This window comes from Lactuca saligna, chromosome 7 (genome assembly GCF_052625555.1).
Source record: "Lactuca saligna cultivar CGN05327 chromosome 7, ASM5262555v1, whole genome shotgun sequence".
NCBI lineage: Eukaryota > Viridiplantae > Streptophyta > Magnoliopsida > Asterales > Asteraceae > Lactuca > Lactuca saligna.
In genome coordinates, this window is record NC_136423.1 from 175522947 (window position 1) to 175543196 (window position 20250).

Consider the following 20250-nt stretch of genomic DNA (forward strand, 5'->3'; position numbering starts at 1 on the left):
CGTACTATCAGGCATAACCTAACCAGGCTATCCTACTGCTGTCTACTCAATTCTAGCATGCAATACTCATAAAGCTGTAACACATAAACAGGCACATAAGGCATTCTCCTAGATCCTTAGCCCTATACTAGCATGCTGTTCTACTGAAACTGAAACTGGACAAATAATTTGTATGGGTAATTTGGGAGTACATACTTGAGCTCGGCTGACCGCATGCACACACCTCTATCTTGTTAAAACAATTCTTTCTTTCTAAGTGTTTTCAAAATTCTGTTTGTAAAACATTTTTATTTTATTAAAATCTTTTATTTCCCTTAGTTTGAGTTCAGATACACCCGAAAATGTATCCGAATCCCTCAAACCAGGGCTCTGATACCAACTTGAAACAACCCAAAAATACGACCCAAAAATTTTTGTTTTTAATATAATCAAAACTGTCATCAGAGTATCATATAATAAAACCATGCGTGATGTATTCCAAAACATGATAAAATACTGTGCGGAAAGCTGTATCATACTACGTCAAATCAAACAACTAAATCAATCCCAGGCTAAAGCTGAGGCGGTGGTGTGTGCGATGCCGTCATCCCGAGCTCTTCCCTTTGCTTGCGGAAGTACCTGAAACCAAAACTGAAACTGTAAGCATGAAGCTTAGTGAGCTCCCCCAAAATACCACATACCATACAATAACATATAAACACATATTGGGCCTTGCCCACTACATCGGGCCGAAGCCCGAAAACTGCATCGGACCGAAGTCCGGAACTGACTGGGGCCTTATCCCCTGCATCGGACCGAAGTCCGGAACTACTGCATCAGACCGAAGTCCGGAACTGACTGCATCGGACCGAAGTCCGGAACTGACTGGGACCTTGTCCCCTGCATCGGACCGAAGTCCGGAACTAACTGCATCGGACCGAAGTCCGGAACTGACTGGGACCTTGTCCCCTGCATCGGACCGAAGTCCGGAACTAACTGCATCGGACCGAGGTCCGGAACTGTCTGACTGAACATGGCATGGCATAACACATCAACTAGCATAATCACATATACCACATGCTACATCGGGTCGTGACCCGGAACACATAATTCTTAACACATAAACATAGCACACAAATCCTGTTCGAACCACGAAGGCATCGAACATACTAACTACTGCATCGGACCTAAATCCGGAAACTACTGCTAACTGAACGGGCCGGCATTGTGGCCTTAGACCCGTTCCTACTGGAAGGAAACTCACCTCGTAAGCTGGCTGCTGAGTGTGTGGCTCGGGAAGCTAACGGCGGCTGCTCCTGAATCTCCTCGGCTACAAGTCCATAAACACACTCAATCAAAAACTAAACACTGCACTTGGGGTAAAATGACTCTTTTACCCTTGGTCAAAGTCAACTCTCTTTTGGGCTGACTCGCCGAGTTGGCCACCCAACTCGCCGAGTCCTACTCTCACTTTTCACTTCTGCTCACTGCTACTCGTCGAGTTTGGCATCGACTCGACGAGTACCCACTTGATCCAAGAACTCAGACAATCTTCATCTGACTCGCCGAGTCGTATGAACAGACTCGACGAGTTGTTCTTGATCCCCAAGAAGATTGCCTTGGACTCCCCGAGTTGTATGAACAAACTCGTCGATTCCCTCCATCACTAAGTCCACTGTCAACTCGCTGAGTCCAATCTCTAACTCACCTCGTACACTCGACACTGATAAAAACTGAAGGACTCGTGACTCGCGACCCGACTCGTCGAGTCGTTCTTCCGACTCGCCGAGTCGCCGCCATGCAACTGATTTCTACTTGATTTTGTTTGAATCCAAAGCATACAATTGATAGATCTGAGTCCAATAAGCTGTTTTACCACGTTAAGTTTCCAACTTTACGTGCACAACCTCATGAATAAGGGAAATAAGGCTAAAAGATGCATAAAATGGGTAGATCTATGGTTATCATGCAATATAACTCCAAAAAGACAGTAGATCTGGGCTCTACAACACCCCAACATTCAGATCCATGGATATTCCGACTTAATAAGACATTCATGCAAGTGCAAGGCTTGGAACAAGCATCAACTAGCTCTTAGGAGAGCTCTAATGGAAGTTTAAAGCATACAATAAGATGGAACTCCGAAAATACCTCTATTAGCTCTGATTTGGCCTTGGATCTTTGCACTCCAACCCTTCTCCTTGCTTCTTTCTTCTTCTCCTTCTTCACACCTTCACAAAGAGGGCACCAAACACAAATAAGTTCTTCAATGGAGGTTTGGGGCTCTAACACTGTGTTCTCAGGGTGAGGGAGGCGAGAATGGGGGTTATAAGGTGGTATAAATAGTGGGCAACCCGGGAAATTTAGGGTTTCACCCAGACGGGTGGACTCGCTGAGTCCATATTATGGACTCGTCGAGTCGCCGGTTCACGCGTGCCCTCAGACGCGACCCGACTCGGCGAGTCAGGCTAGAACTCGCCGAGTCCTTCTTGAAAACTTAGTCAATTTAACAATTAATTAACATACCGGGAACGGGTCGTTACAGAAATATTACAGAAAAATATAATTACCCAGAAAAGCAAAGTATAAACCATATTTTTGACCCAACAATCTCCCCCTTGGTTTATAGCTTTATTTTCTTAATTGACCCAACAAGCTCCCCCTAAAAAGTAGTTGGCTCTTCTTGTCAATCTTCAATGAGAGCTTAGCTTCAGCATTTATCTTCAATGAATGAGTTCATCTTGAGCACTTGGGCAATTCTTCAAGATTTGGAATTGAACGCACATTGTGTGAGGATGCTTGATGTACTGATTCTTGAAAGATGACGCTTTTAGCTTGAGAATCTTCAGAGAGAACATCAAAGAGAACAAATCTTCTAGATCACTTCAGCAGGTACAACAATAGCAGTAGACTGATTGAGGAGGCTTCAATGCAATCCGTCACATATTTTTCAAGTCAGCTTGACCTTTCTTCTGGGGTTGAAGGATTTAATGTCGAAAGAATAGTCTTCATTTCTTGCTCCATCGAATGAGAATTCTTCGATGTTCACGGACGAGGCTTCGGCTCAGAAGTCTTCAACACAAACTCCATGAGTCTTATCTATACCTGAAATCACTTTTCAAGACAAAACAAAACTAAAAGAAAACTTAGCACACAAATGAAAACAGAAACAAAAATATTTTTGGATTTTTTATTTTTCTGAATAAGAAATAAAACATAAATAACACTATTTTTGAATTTTAATTTTTCTGATTTTTCTTTGATTTTATTTTTTTGATTTTTTTTTAATTTTTAATTCTCCCCTGATATTTAAATTAGAAGAAACTATGACAAATTTAAAAAAAAATGACATCTAACTTTAAGAGTGATTTGGGATCAAAGTTTTTAGACAACCTTTATCCACTTGTCGGTGCCTTCTATCTTCACGTCTTTGTCTGGTCGATCGCCGGTATTGTTGTCCACTTAAACACGAAAAATTATGACAATTTTAGGACATACTAATAATTGTAAGACAAAGTGATCCTACGTTCCTAGATATTATATCTAATCCTAAGTTCTTAGATACTATATCTTAAGGACCATTCATTTGACGACGACCATGGATATTGTTGTCCACCTAAATTAAGCAGTGAGATCTACAGACAATATCTATGTGTTCAATTTTAAGTGTACTGGAATGTGTTTCCTGCTTCCTGATATGCCCCAGCCATCAAGAACTTCCAGAGTACTCCTTACATCGGGTGAGCAGACAACCATTCAGATAGAGGATAGGTTCAGAATTCTATTACTTATTACTTCAGAGGGATTGAGAAGAAGAAAGTTGCATATGTTGTGTACCAGGTCGGATTAGAAGTCACGCAAAGGAGACATCATATGGCTAACAGATAAGAAGAATTTCATATATATAACTTGCAGAGAAATAGAGTTGCATATGTTGTGTACCAGGTCGGATTTGAGGTTACACAAAGGAGACAACATATGACTAACAAACGGAATGAAAGAAAATGATATTCTACAGACCTAATTTATCGGAATTTACTAGTCGCCCCATCCAACTGGAATTAAGGATAGAATCCGCACATCGAGGAAAAGTTAAACCACGGTTCCAAGTACGGGTTCAATTAATGTGACGAGTAGATTCCTATATATATCTCCCCGCTCAACCTATCCGAGTGTCGTATTGTTAGGCTGAACGTATCTAACTAGGTCAAGATTTGTCAAGTCTATAAATTTCCTAAGTTCAACTCTGCCTAGTCAAGTCCATTTAAAATTTTTCGTGCCTACCGATGCATCAAACCAGAGCATAGACCCTTCAACTTCGGATACGTTACGCAGACTCAGGTTTCCTGTTATCATTTGATAATATCACTTCCCAAAACATCTCCTGCAAGCACATTCCATTAACACCACATTTTTGATTTTCTGATTTTCTAATGTTTTGGGATTTTTTTTAATTTTCTAATTTTTGTTTTGTTTTTATTTCTCCCCCTAAATTTGTGCATAGGAGAGAAACGAAAGTAAATGCGCAAATTTAAACTATCCTAAAACAAAAATTAGTCTTTAAAGTGAATCAGCTTAAGAAAAACTCAGGAGTATAGAGAAGAAAATGCAAACCGTAATTCACCGATTGAATCTGCATCCAGAAGGTCTAAGAACAGCACGCATAATCTCAGAACAGATCTGAAAATTCTTCATGTCGTTAAGCACAAACCCCATGTGATCTCTTCCTTTTTTTCTTTCCCACAAAAGGACACATACTCTCAAGCAAAGGTCAAAATGTTGTACAGTTGAGAGATGTCCCCTATTATGTGCCTGAAACAGCCACTACCAACAAACCGAAGTCTGATGATATGCCTCCATAGCTACTCTGACCCAGAGTGAGATTCGTTGGTCTTTGGAACCCAATCCATTTTGAAACTTGGTCGACCTTTGTCATCAATGCACGATACTCTCTCCCATGACATATCCTGCTTATCACAAACAGAAGATGTAGAAACGTTAGAAGCATTAGGAGATTTGGGAGATTTCACCTTTGGTACCCATCTATATTCAGGTTTAACCCATTTCTTGTTCGATCCGATGGGTTCCTCGGCACTTTCTTTGGAACTTGAAGCCGATCTTCGAGATGACTTTGATGTAGCCGGTCTTTGTTTCACTGGAGCATCTCTTGGATTGGGCTTCTTGGCTGGCACTACCTTCTTGCCTTTTGGATTCAGATTCTTGGCCTTCTGCACGTTCCAGTCACCATTATCTGAACGTGACCTTGAGGGATTTCTTTTGAAAAATATCCCTCTTGGTGCGTTCTGCCAGCGTTGTGCATAGTAGGGAACATATGCGCGATTAGGACAATTTCTGGCAATGTGTCCAGGTGTTCCACAGTTAAAACAAGTTTTTTTTCACTGTGAATTTATTTATTCCTGCCCCTGGTGGCGTATCCTTACCTTGTCTCTTATTGTTCCCATATGCACGCTTGCAATAGGCACTCTGTTTCGCTGGAATTGGTGGTCTGTATTTACCAACGACAGGTTGATTAGAAGCAACAGATTCAGAGTTCAAGGGGTCGTTTGTTTGTTCAGAAGAACTCTCCTTGTTCTCATCCTCTGTTACTTTGCCTGCACAAGAATTAGCAACAATAGTATCTTCAACATTAATAACTCCTCCTGACACAAATCCAACTCGTTTTCCATATCGAAGATGTGGCTCCCTGTCAGTTTCGTCCTGTGTCATAGGGATGGATGTGTAGTTATGATTATAAGGAGGAGGTACACTATCATACCCTAGACCCTTGTTTTGATTTTCTTTGAATTTTAATTGGGTTTCATATAAGGACTCGACTGTCTGACTTGACGCAATATAATTTTTGAAACTGACATCAGTTTTTCCACACTTAATTTTTACAGCGTCAAGTTCTTCAGTTACAACAGCAAGATGTCTCCTAACATAATCATAATTATCACACTTGTTGCTATACTCTTCCTGAATTTTCCTAAAGTCCTTGGTTTTTGCTTCTAACTCAGCCTTCAGGGGTTTCTGTCGTTTCCTGAGTTGATATCCTTCGTATCTCAGGTCCTCAACTTCTCTTTTTAATAAATCAATTTGTTCCCGAAGAAATTTAATCGTATCTTCATTAGATAGTGTACATGAAACTTCACATGATTGAGAACCTGAAACTTCATTGACCGAGATGTTTGCAGAACTCATTGTATTTCCACACTTCAAAGCATCAAGTTCTTCAATTACATCAGCAAGACTAAGACGATTAAGATCTTTTGTCTTTTTGATGATAGTCACGTCCATATCCCACGATTTTGGAAGAGAATTCAATAGCTTTTTGTTTATCTTAGATTTAGACAAGAAGATCCCAGCTATATTCATCTCGGTAATAAGTGTAGTAAATCGCTGCAACTGAGTTTCGAGGGTTTCTCCAGGGATATAATCGAAAATGTTGAAATTTTGTCTTAACATATCCTGACGACTTCTTTCATGTTTTCAACTCCCTCGTAGACTTTAAAATCAATTAAAAAGCACAACTAAGACCTAAAATCAAACTTAAAAGTCAAACCCTTTGATTATAGACCTCAAAAATCAACCTTAAAAGTCAAATTTAAAAAGTTAAACTCAAAAGTCAAACTTAAAAGTCAAACCGAAAAACTAAATTTGAAAATTTTAAAGTTAAACGAAAAAATCAAAAGTCAAACTTGAAAGTCAAAGTCAAAATTTGAAATAAAAAGTCAAAAATAAAAACAATTTTTTTTTTTTTTTATTATTATTATTATTATTATTATTATTATTATTATTATTATTATTTTACTTTTGGATGAAAATAGAATTTAGAATTAAAAGGAATTGAATTTTGGGCTGAAAGTGTAAAAAATTCGAAACTTTAAGCGAAAAAGACAGGTTATGTTTTAAATTTCGGAGGAAAGACACATCAAGCTTGCTAGTTGAGATGGTAAGATGCTGTCTTATGGAGCTGGAGATCGTGGGTTCGATCCCCAGCACCTTCAAAGTCCTGTTCGATTTTTATAAAATGCGAAGCCTCGCTGGATCATGCGAGGCTGCGCTTGCGAGGCCGATTTCCGAGGGTGAGAACTCAGAAGCTTGAAACGTGCGAGTCTGAGCCGCAAACTGCTGAGCCGTATACTCCGAGCCGAGGCCACAAGCTCCGAGTCGCAAACCTCGGTCCGTGAACTTCTCGAAAACCCTAGCTGCTGGCCGCCACCCCCTCGCAGGTTACGACCAAAAACAGTGATTTTTGCCCTTTTTTTGCTCCAAAACTCGATCAAAAACCTTTTTTTATGAAAAACACGAAGAACAAACCCCCCTTAATTTGCAGAGATCTATCCAAAAACGCAATAATATTTTGAAAATAAGATCAAATATTGCCCCAAATCTGACAAAATTGACTGATACAACTTGGCTCTAATACCAATTGTAAATCTCTAATTTGCCTCTGTATCAATCCAATCCATTTGATGGTGCGGAATCCCAATCAAATGGATGATGTCAGATCAAATAGAAGAGAAGGAGAAGAAGAATAATATGAATCTTGAATGTATTGATAATATGAATTAAATTCCTTACACAAGATTCACCCACACAAACGTTCCTTTCTCTCTGGCCGTAAACTCCTTCATGTTCATCAATCTATACTCCTCACCCAAACACCTATATTTATACTTGGAGAATATGGGTTTGGTGCACATGGGCCGTAAATGGGTTTACGGCCGTAAACTCAACCGTAAACATGACCGTAAACTCCAAAATATTACAGAAAAATATAATTGCCCAGAAAAGCAAAGTATAAACCATATTTTTGACCCAACATACGGTCGAGTTTGCGTTCCAATGTCCGGAGGGGTCCGACAGACAATGATGGAGGAGGCTTATAAGTCTCGTTTTTCGATTCCCCTAGGAGCCACCAAGATGTACCGTGATTTGAGTTCTAGTTATTGGTGACCTAGCATGAAGCGAGAAATCGCTTGATTTGTTGAGAGGTGCTTGACCTATAGGATGGTCAAGGCCGAGCATCAGAGGCTGCATGGTAAGCTGCAGCCTCTGGAGATTCCCATGTGGAAATGGGAACGGATCGCGATGTATTTCATAACGAAGTTGCCAAAGACAACAAGGGGGTTCGATGGTATATGGTTCATCATGGATCGATTAACCAAGAGTGCCCATTTCCTAGCCATACGGGAGAGTTCGTCAGTAGAGAAGTTGGCAGGCATGTACGTCAGAGAGATTGTCTCTTGCTATGCGGTTCCAATTTCTATCACTTCCGATCGAGATGTCAGGTTTACTTCCCATTTTTTGGCAGAAGTTCCATGTGGAACTGGGTACGAGACTGCATTTTATGTGACAACCCGAAATTTCCATTCTGTACAAACTATATCACTTCAATAGAAGTTATAGCAGTCACAGTTGATTTTCAGACTTTTCGCGTAAGTTTGAGTAATTCAGGGTTACACTTCAGGAAATATCAGGAGAGTGGGTGCACTAGGGTTTTGTGCAACACTGTTATTCCAACACTCTATTACATTAGAGTTCATTTCAGGAATAAAAATATTTTCTGCCAAAATATCTCAGGACTATAAATAGAATTCTGAACTAAATTCATTAATTATTCACATTTCCAACTAGAGAAAAGCCATTTTCTCTCTCACGGATCTTCGGGTTTTTATACCAAAACGTGAGTAACTCTTTCTAGTAGTGTTAGAATGCTTATTAGATGCTTATAACATGATTTAGATGGCTAAATCATTAGATCTAGGAGTTTACTCCCCAAGGTGTTCTTGGGCGGTAAACTCCCGAAATGAAGCCAAAACCGACCCTTGTGTTATGCTAAAGCCTTAGACTCATATGTATGCATGTTAGGGACAAGAAAACAACCAAAATCCACCCAAGTTTGGGAGTTTACGGCCCTAGATTATCATAGGCCGTAAACACCAAATTCAAACACTAAATGGTACTTTTAAGGCTCCTAAAGCCTTAGACAATTACCTAGACTTGTTCCCATTAAATCTAGGGCATTAAACACATCAAATAACACAAAGAAAGGAGAGTTTATGGCCCAAGTGTATCTTAGGCCGTAAACTCCATTGAAATGGACAAAAGGGTGTTTTTATGACACCTAAAGCCCTAGACCTTTACAAGAAATTGTTACCCACTTAATTGAGGGACCAAACCACATCAAAATCACTTAACAAAGTGAGTTTACGGCCAAGACATGGTTCTTGGGCCGTAAACTCCTAAAAAGGGCACCAAGGTGTGCCTAATGCCTTCATATGCTTGGAATAAAAGTCTAGAACCCATACCACAAGTGCAAAGGACTTGAAAGCATCAAAAACACACCATACTTAGAGTTTACGGCCATAAACTCTAAGGGGATTGGCCTCAGGGCTGTAAACTCCTAAATGGAGTGTTTCTAGACCTTAAACCCTTCCAAGGACTTAGCCACCAGGTTAGAATAATTCTAGAAAGCATTTGGGACTTCAAAACACACCAAACACACATGTTTGGGAGTTTACGGCTGTAAACTAAAGAGTTTACAACCGTAAACTCCATGTGTGTTGGTATATGAGGAGTAAACTCATATATGGATCCTTTGGAACCCTAAACACAAGTACCTTGTTCCACAATAGCTTAGATGCAATCCTTAGGGCTTAAAACACTTATATAAAGTGCTTATTATGTCTAGGATGTCTTAACGTTATCAATTAGTCATTTGAGTCTAATTGAGTGCATATATGTGTGATTATATGTTCATTAGGATCGTAGTGTGTGTACAAGTCCTCGCTTGACACTTAGCCATCCTATACCGTTGAGTTCATTCCAATCACCAACTATAGGTGAGTTCGTACCCCTAATCAATATTTTAAATGATTTTAAATGCTTTAATGGGGGGGATACAAGTAGAAACAAACATGTTATTTAATCATTGATATGTATTTTATAACTATGTTTGTCATTTAATAGATTTCGCATGCTACTAAATGTGATGCATGAAATGGTTTTACATCTTAAAAACACATTGTTACCAAATGTTTTACCTTTGAAATGTTTATTAAAATGACATCAAGTCATTACTAATTATTGTTCAAAACCCATAAGATGTCTTACAAAACCATTTTTACATTCTTGAACTAAACTATGCATATACACTTATATTCTTATATATGTATTGATGTAATAGTTTACACCTTTCATTTAGTTTCCCACACCCTTGAGTAGTAAGAGTGTATAAACCTACATGATCAACCAGTTATATTACAGTAAATTATCATAGGGATAAGTTGAAGATATCAAACATTACATCTATTACAAGGAATCACACAAGAGTCAGTTCATTCATGAGTCTATACTAGTACATTACCTGATACATGAGTACTTACAGATGTTTACCTGATACATGAATATGTTTACATATACTTATCTGTTACATGAACACACTTACATGAATACCGTACAGGAACACTTCTTCATAGGTGCATTATCCTGTATTTACTTACCTTGGATACTTGTACTTAGGACTAAGAGGATGATTTATTAGTACTTACTGTGTAAATTGTCTTTCCTATCCCGGTTCAATGGGATATTTCGGCGGGACTTACCATTCCGAATCCCACTGATTAGCACCAGTGGTCGATGAACGTCTGCGGATGTCTAAGGTTGTCACTTATTTAGTAGTCAGTGATGGGACTAACCATCCCTCCGTCCAACTGTTGCAACAGTGGATGAGATGTGAATCTTCGGAGGATCATTAGGTTAACGATCTGTATTTGGAGGTCGACATCGGGACTAACCCTCCCTTCCATCCTGCTGCCGCTACAGAGGATGAGTGGACAATCTTTGGATGTTCAATGGGGTATATCTTTCGCTTCGGCAATTTTGTGTTAATCTTGGTCACCCAGGGATAACACTTATATGATTATGCTTTTCCTGTTTACTTAATTTTCTGATATATTCACATAAACGATGAGTTAGACTAAGCACTTTTAGTACTAGTCAATAGAAAGGAAAAACTATCATTCTACTAACAAAACATTCGGGTCATGGTAGAAGACTACATCGTCATAAACAAAACATTCGGGTCTTGGTAGAAGACTACATCTCAAACTGATAGGAAATAAGGGATTTTCTAGGGTTTTTCATACATCAACATTTTTCGTTTAACAATTTACATGGCCTTCATAACAGATTTTCACAAACAAGACAATGACACTTAAATACTTATGAATTCACCAGCTTTAAAGCTGATACTCGCTTTCAAAATAACTTGTATTCTCAGGTAATCAGTTAGACGGGTGCGATGGCCAGGTTTTTGAGAAGTTGGAGCACAGACAAGACTCGCCTTATTTTGATTATTCATTTCATTGTTGTACATTATGAAATAACACACATGTATTAAAACTCTACTTATAATGCAATGGATGATGTTGTTGCTTGTTTATTATATTACATTGTTGTGATACTGTACATGACGTCCTCCACCCCTGAACGTTTCCGCCGTTCGTGGTTTTGGGGTGTGACAGATTGGTATCAGAGCATTGTTTATAGTGAATTAAGTATATCAACCCATAAAAGATATACTAACTATAAATACATGGGATTAAAACACTCTGTCTAAGAGTTATACTTATAAATAATAAAATAATTAAGTAAGTCTACATGCCTGCATTCATACTAAAACCAGTGTCACAATGACAAGAACAAAAGTATTACAATTGTTGAATATCACAAGTATGTCTGGGGGTATATGGTCAGTCTTGGGAATGGCATAGCTTGATCAACTATGCTGGTCCGAGGAGTGATTAGCATATGCCCAAGAATGGTTGTGATGTGGCAACTGTCTAAAAACTTACCAACATTACCACAATGAGAACATTATAATAGAACCTAAGTCTAGGATACTATAAGGGGATTTTGTGTTACTATAAGTACTTTATACTTGAGAACTAAAATGGAATCTTCATTCCTAAGTTGATAATTGATAAGTGGATACGCTAAAGTTATATGTAACTAGGATGTGATAGACTTAGAATCGGTGAAAATTTTGCTTTACCCCTATTCCTTGTGAATTTGGAGTTGAGGTCACTTATTCGAAGGCCTATCCTATGTTGATTACATATAACTGGTATGCACTTTACAAATAGCGATGGAACTAATGAAGATTTCATAAATAATTATCTAGATAGTTCGTCTAATAATTATTTTCTTACCTCAATTCTCGCGTAGATAACATGGCTGGATTCCATCCCCACGACAACTTGTTCCTTCCGAACGAAGTGATTGCTGGATGGTTTGGAGAAGGACCAGATGATGACCATCCAATCCCTCTGAATGATCACCATGTTGACGACCTTTCAGACGATGCCATCTCCGAACCCAAGGTTGAGAACCTACCCCAGGCAGCTCCCTTTCCGATTCCTAACCCTCGTCCGACTTTCATGGCCCGATGCCTGAGTGGGTGGAATGTTTGGAAACATGGAGCCAAGGACAAGATCAGCCCATGCCATTTAATGGTGACCGGAGCTTCTATGACCTGAGCAATGGGGGCTCAGCAGACATAAGCATGCCAATTCTGATCCGAAGAGTTGCCCAAAACGAAATTCAGGGCAGGACAGCTTTACAACGTATCGCAGAAGTTGATACAAATGGAGGAATGCATATGCTTCGCACCAGTCGCCTCGAACATGCTCGTAAGAGGTCTGAGAGAGACCATGAAACCCTGCTGCAAGAACTGGCTGAATCACGAGCCGAAGTCGTAGAACTTCGAGTACGCCAGAGGGTGTACGAAAGACACCTACTTGACGTGGAATGCCAACTGGCTGAACTGAGAGTTCACCAGAGTGATGACCGTCGCCAGTAGTGGATGCTTTACTTTATATTCCTTGTTAGAAAGGAATCTTGTTCCTATCTGTGCCTGATGTGGCATTTTCTATGAAACTATCTGGTACTGTAAGTACTTTAGTTAGGACTTTATGCTGTCAAGAACTATCTTCTCTGGATATGATGTAAGACCTTTTTACAAGGTCATTTTCCCAAACTTGTACGTCATGAATACCAAAGATATTGACAGTCGGCTAACTCCTGTGTCATCCTTTATTCAAAGACTATTATCATACTTTCATTAGAGTCTATCTGAAACATGCTTTAGTTAAGTCATTGGACTATAGCCATTTAACTCCGGAGTCATCTCCGAGTCTCTTTTAATGGTTGGATCACGTTATTCGCCAACCAGCGATATCTCGACTAGAATGACAAACGTCTTGAGACATTGTACGAACTTACTTCCGATCTTTGCTAGGACTGCATCACAGGGATGTAGGTCAAACCTTCGTGTACATACTTCCATTCCGTACTAGGACTGCATCATAAGGATGTAGGTCGAACCTTAGAAAACATATTTCTATTCTTTTCATGAGCAATCGAACTACGTCTAGGTTCAAACATTTTCGCTCACAAGATTCATTTTCTTTCGGTGTAACAGAATCATATCGCCGAAGAAAAACGATCAGCCCATCAACCTACCACCAACTCTTCAGATTGATGTAGCTACCTTTCAAGCTGCAGTCTCGGTGCCGTGTCAGCTATTTTGACCCATATGAACGCTAACAACGCGAATGTTAGCGGGACTATTAAAAACAATGCCAACCCAAGTAACAATCCAATACCCCAGCAAGCAACAAACTACCACGATACCCCGAGTCCTAAGACCAATAGTATCAAACAAAAGTCTTGGGCTAACTCTAAGGACAAGTCGCTTCGAAGGGCGAACAGGAAACAACCACCAGTAACAACCTTCACAGCCACGACATCAGCACCTCCAACCACCATCCCTTTGAACATCCCAATTGTCCTTAAACCAGCCAAGCTTTATGTTGGCAATCTCCCAAAATGCATTAAATGTAGTTTTCACCACCATGGACCTTGTAGGGAGATGCGGTGCTCACACTGCAACAGGAAGGGGCATACAACCCGTTACTGCAAGACTCCAACAGCTCAGCCTGCTCAAGTGCCAAACACCAGTGGGAACCAGGTTTGCTACGGTTGTGGCAAAGTAGGTCATTACAAAAGGAACTGCCCAGAAGCAGCAATTGCTGGCACACACGGCAGTATGCTACCAACCACCGCCGCAGGAGAGTCTACTCCGGACCCACGTTAATGTAATTTAGGCGTTCCATTGTAACAGACTTATGAAACATCCCAAAACTAGTGCAACCAGAGTCTTATCTTTTGCGGGATCCCATCCATTTAGGGATGCTCGTGCTGTGTATACTTGTCTTTTGTAGTATATTTGATTCGCAGCAATAATCTTGTAGCAAATCTAAAGTACTGTAACTCTAATCATGGTTGCACGGTTGTTTTTTTCTGTAAACATTTTATGCTTAAATCTAATGTCTATAAGTTTCTGTATGATTCCAACATTATCATACAACTCGATTCAATTCGATCCTCGCAATACCAGCTTCATAAGTACATCTCCTTCTCAGTAAATGTCTTTTAGCGAAGCCGTCATATCAGAACACCGAAGTACTCATACCAGGAGTACCTCATAGTTCTTTTCCTTTCCGAAGGAATCCCCACAGTATTACTCGTGCAGTACGTCAAGTTTAATTCCAGGATTCGTACGGTTGATCTATCACTGAAGAATGTATACATGAGAGTGATATATAATCAATGTTCTACAGGTTTAGAATTGATGATTCCACTTTAATTTCTTTTCCCTGGATGGGATGTGAGATTAATGAAGAATCAATTATTCGACTACCTTTTTAGTCTTAATCATATACGACTCGTATACATGAAATTGTGATCCTTAAATCACGTATGAATTCTAATATGAACTTTAGGACGGAGACTGTTCAGGAGTACGAGTAATTGCATTGGCACAAGAACAAACTTAGAACCCAATATGACTCTTAGATCCAGATCGCCTCCAGTCTAAAACACCTACAGAAGATACAAGAACAGCCCGGACAACACAACGAACGACTCAACAATAGAATTAGAATACCAGGCTTCTCACCCTAGAGAGCTTTGGTCTTATTCTTACTAGAAGTCGAAGGAGTGCATCATATGTACCTCGACGACCAGAGACTTCGTTTAGATTTCCTTTATAGATCATTATATCTGTCTCGCTAAGAAGAGCTATTTGAGCAACCACAGGGAAAGAGTTACTTTCAGAAAGGGACCTAAGATCCGAATATCACCAGTTCGAGTGTTAGGGAAGGATGCCCTAAAGACTACCCTCCGAACTCGATACGGACACTTCGAGTCCATAGTGATACCCCTCGGATAGGACCAATACGCCCATAGTTTTCAAGAGCTAAATGAATAGGGTTACATCTTTCTTACTTGGATCAGTTCTTCATTTCTCCATGTAATGACTTACTTTTCTATCCTCGTAGTAAGAAGGAAACCCATGGAAACATTTCCTACAGATGAACTTTAGCGAAGTTCTCTAAGCTCGAGTTTTGAAATTGAAAAGTCAAATTTCTAGGACACACTGTTAGTAATGTGAGAAATTATGAGCACTCTTTCAATTTGTCAAAACCATTGAGTATTTATCGACACCAGAGACGCCGACAGCCTTTCGCCAAATTCTAGGTCTTACTGACCTACCGTCTTAGTTCATTCAGAACTCCTCGCAAATTACAGAAACCCGCATGAATTTGACCCAGCAAGGGATGGCCTTTGACTAGGAAGTTAAGCAAGAAAAGGAACCCTTGGAATTCCAAGTGAATGACCAAGTTCTTTAGAAGAACTCACTCTGGGAAAGGCTTAATACGCTTCGTAAAGCGTGGAAAGCTAAAGCCAATATAGTTAGGACCTCTGAGATTCTTATCAGAATCGGTCCTGCGCCTCGCACAAACTAGACCCACTCTGCGAGCTCAGTAACGTACATTCTACTTTTCGCATCTCGATCGTGAAACCATACCTTTTCCCGTTAGGACTCTTGCAAGTCCACTCGTTGAGATCCTCACCTTTGTATTGGAACCGTAGTGACCCTCGACCGAGAGGTCAAGCGGACAAAGAAACGCCGCCGCCAGTTAGTGAAGGTTCGTTGGAATGCCAACCGAGAACCCGATTTCACTTAGGTGCGCTAAAACCAACCGATTAGGAAGTTTCCTCCTCACGACTCGATCATTCGTACATACTTTCTTGCATAAACTCTAATTTCGGGACGAAATTGCCTTCAACAGGGGGATGATGTGACAACCCGAAATTTCCATTCTGTACAAACTATATCACTTCAATAGAAGTTATAGCAGTCACAGTTGATTTTCAGACTTTTCGCGTAAGTTTGAGTAATTCAGGGTTACACTTCAGGAAATATCAGGAGAGTGGGTGCACTAGGGTTTTGTGCAACATTGTTATTCCAACACTCTATTACATTAGAGTTCATTTCAGGAATAAAAATATTTTCTGCCAAAATATCTCAGGACTATAAATAGAATTCTGAACTAAATTCATTCATTATTCACATTTCCAACTAGAGAAAAGCCATTTTCTCTCTCACGGATCTTCGGGTTTTTATACCAAAACGTGAGTAACTCTTTCTAGTAGTGTTAGAATGCTTATTAGATGCTTATAACATGATTTAGATGGCTAAATCATTAGATCTAGGAGTTTACTCCTCAAGGTGTTCTTGGGCGGTAAACTCCCGAAATGAAGCCAAAACCGACCCTTGTGTTATGCTAAAGCCTTAGACTCATATGTATGCATGTTCGGGACAAGAAAACAACCAAAATCCACCCAAGTTTGGGAGTTTACGGCCCTAGATTATCATAGGCCGTAAACTCTAAATTCAAACACTAAATGGTACTTTTAAGGCTCCTAAAGCCTTAGACAATTACCTAGACTTGTTCCCATTAAATCTAGGGCATTAAACACATCAAATAACACAAAGAAAGGAGACTTTATGGCCCAAGTGTATCTTAGGCCGTAAACTCCATTGAAATGGACAAAAGGGTGTTTTTATGACACCTAAAGCCCTAGACCTTTACAAGAAATTGTTACCCACTTAATTAAGGGACCAAACCACATCAAAATCACTTAACAAAGTGAGTTTACGGCCAAGACATGGTTCTTGGGCCGTAAACTCCTAAAAAGGGCACCAAGGTGTGCCTAATGCCTTCATATGCTTGGAATAAAAGTCAAGAACCCATACCACGAGTGCAAAGGACTTGAAAGCATCAAAAACACACCATACTTAGAGTTTACGGCCGTAAACTCTAAGGGGATTGGCCTCAGGGCCGTAAACTCCTAAATGGAGTGTTTCTAGACCTTAAACCCTTCCAAGGACTTAGCCACCAAGTTAGAATAATTCTAGAAAGCATTTGGGACTTCAAAACACACCAAACACACATGTTTGGGAGTTTACGGCTGTAAACTAAAGAGTTTACAACCGTAAACTCCATGTGTGTTGGTATATGAGGAGTAAACTCATATATGGATCCTTTGGAACCCTAAACACAAGTACCTTGTTCCATAATAGCTTAGATGCAATCCTTAGGGCTTAAAACACTTATATAAAGTTCTTATTATGTCTAGGATGTCTTAACGTTATCAATTAGTCATTTGAGTCTAATTGAGTGCATATATGTGTGATTATATGTTTATTAGGATCGTAGTGTGTGTACAAGTCCTTGCTTGACACTTAGCCATCCTATACCGTTCAGTTCATTCCAATCACCAACTACAGGTGAGTTCGTACCCCTAATCAATATTTTAAATGATTTTAAATGCTTTAATGGGGGGGATACAAGTAGAAACAAACATGTTATTTAATCATTGATATGTATTTTATAACTATGTTTGTCATTTAATAGATTTCACATGCTACTAAATGTGATGCATGAAATGGTTTTACATCTTAAAAACACATTGTTACCAAATGTTTTACCTTTGAAATGTTTATTAAAATGACATCAAGTCATTGCTAATTATTGTTCAAAACCCATAAGATGTCTTACAAAACCATTTTTACATTCTTGAACTAAACTATGCATATACACTTATATTCTTATATATGTATTGATGTAATAGTTTACACCTTTCATTTAGTTTCCCACACCCTTGAGTAGTAAGAGTGTATAAACCTACATGATCAACCAGTTATATTACAGTAAATTATCATAGGGATAATTTGAAGATTTCAAACGTTACATCTATTACAAGGAATCACACAAGAGTCAGTTCATTCATGAGTCTATACTAGTACATTACCTGATACATGAGTACTTACAGATGTTTACCTGATACATGAATATGTTTACATATACTTATCTGTTACATGAACACACTTACATGAATACCATACAGGAACACTTCTTCATAGGTGCATTACCCTATATTTACTTACCTTGGATACTTGTACTTAGAACTAAGAGGATGATTTATTAGTACTTACTGTGTAAATTGTCTTTCCTATCCCGGTTCAATGGGATATTTCGGCGGGACTTACCATTCCGAATCCCACTGATTAGCACCAGTGGTCGATGAACGTCTGCGGATGTCTAAGGTTGTCACTTATTTAGTAGTCAGTGATGGGACTAACCATCCCTCCGTCCAACTGTTGCAACAGTGGATGAGATGTGAATCTTCGGAGGATCATTAGGTTAACGATCTGTATTTGGAGGTCGACATCGGGACTAACCCTCCCTTCCATCCTGCTGCCGCTACAGAGGATGAGTGGACAATCTTTGGATGTTCAATGGGGTATATCTTTCGCTTCGGCAATTTTGTGTTAATCTTGGTCACCCAGGGATAACACTTATATGATTATGCTTTTCCTGTTTACTTTATTTTCTGATATATTCACATAAACGATGAGTTAGACTAAGCACTTTTAGTACTAGTCAATAGAAAGGAAAAACTATCATTCTACTAACAAAACATTCGGGTCATGGTAGAAGACTACATCGTCATAAACAAAACATTCGGGTCTTGGTAGAAGACTACATCTCAAACTGATAGGAAATAATGGATTTTCTAGGGTTTTTCATACGTACATCAACATTTTTCGTTTAACAATTTACATGGCCTTCATAACAGATTTTCACAAACAAGACAATGACACTTAAATACTTATGAATTCACCAGCTTTAAAGCTGATACTCGCTTTCAAAATAACTTGTATTCTCAGGTAATCAGTTAGACGGGTGCGATGGCCAGGTTTTTGAGAAGTTGGAGCACAGACAAGACTCGCCTTATTTTGATTATTCATTTCATTGTTGTACATTATGAAATAACACACATGTATTAAAACTCTACTTATAATGCAATGGATGATGTTGTTGCTTGTTTATTATATTACACTGTTGTGATGTTGTACATGACGTCCTCCACCCCTGAACGTTTCCGCCGTTCGTGGTTTTGGGGTGTGACATTTTAGCATGACGTTCCATCCGCAGACTAATGGGCAGAGTGAGCGGACCATTCATACCCTTAAGGACATGTTGAGGGCATCCGTCATTGATTTCGGTGGGAGTTGGGATTCCCACCTACCGCTTGCTAAATTCATCGACAATAACAACTATCATTCCACAACATAACACAAAACACTGTAAGCATGAAGCTTAGTGAGTTCCCCAATATACAACTTACGCATATACGCCTTTCCAGGCCCTGACCTTCCGGTCCACAACACAACCCGCCTTCCGGCCCTTAACATAATCGCCTTCCGGCCCGTAACATATTCGCCTTCCGGCCCATAACATATTGCCTTCCGGCCCATAAAACATACACAGCACATATAACAATTAACTTACCACATATAGCACATATATCACATATCATATCCGACCTTCCGGTCACGTGGCATATTGCCTTCCGGCCCATATAAACATACATAGCATGCATAGTAATTATCTTACCACATATAGCACGTATATCACATATCATATCCGACCTTCCGGTCACGTAGCATATTGCCTTCCGGCCCATACATATTGCCTTCCGGCCCACATAAACATACATAGCACGCATAGTAATTATCTTACCACATATAGCACGTATATCACATATCATATCCGACCTTCCGGTCACACAGTCAAACCCTTCCGGGTACAGTATAGTGAGAAGACTCACCTCGCGGATACTGAAAGTTAGCAACTCCTGAAATCCCTCGTACTTGATCCGCCGAGCTACAAGCTCCCTATAACATCATATATCTCTTATTAATATTTTTATCTTCCATGTTAACTGACCCTAAGAAATCACACATGGGTCAACTCTGGTCAACGGTCCACGGTCAACTTGACCGGA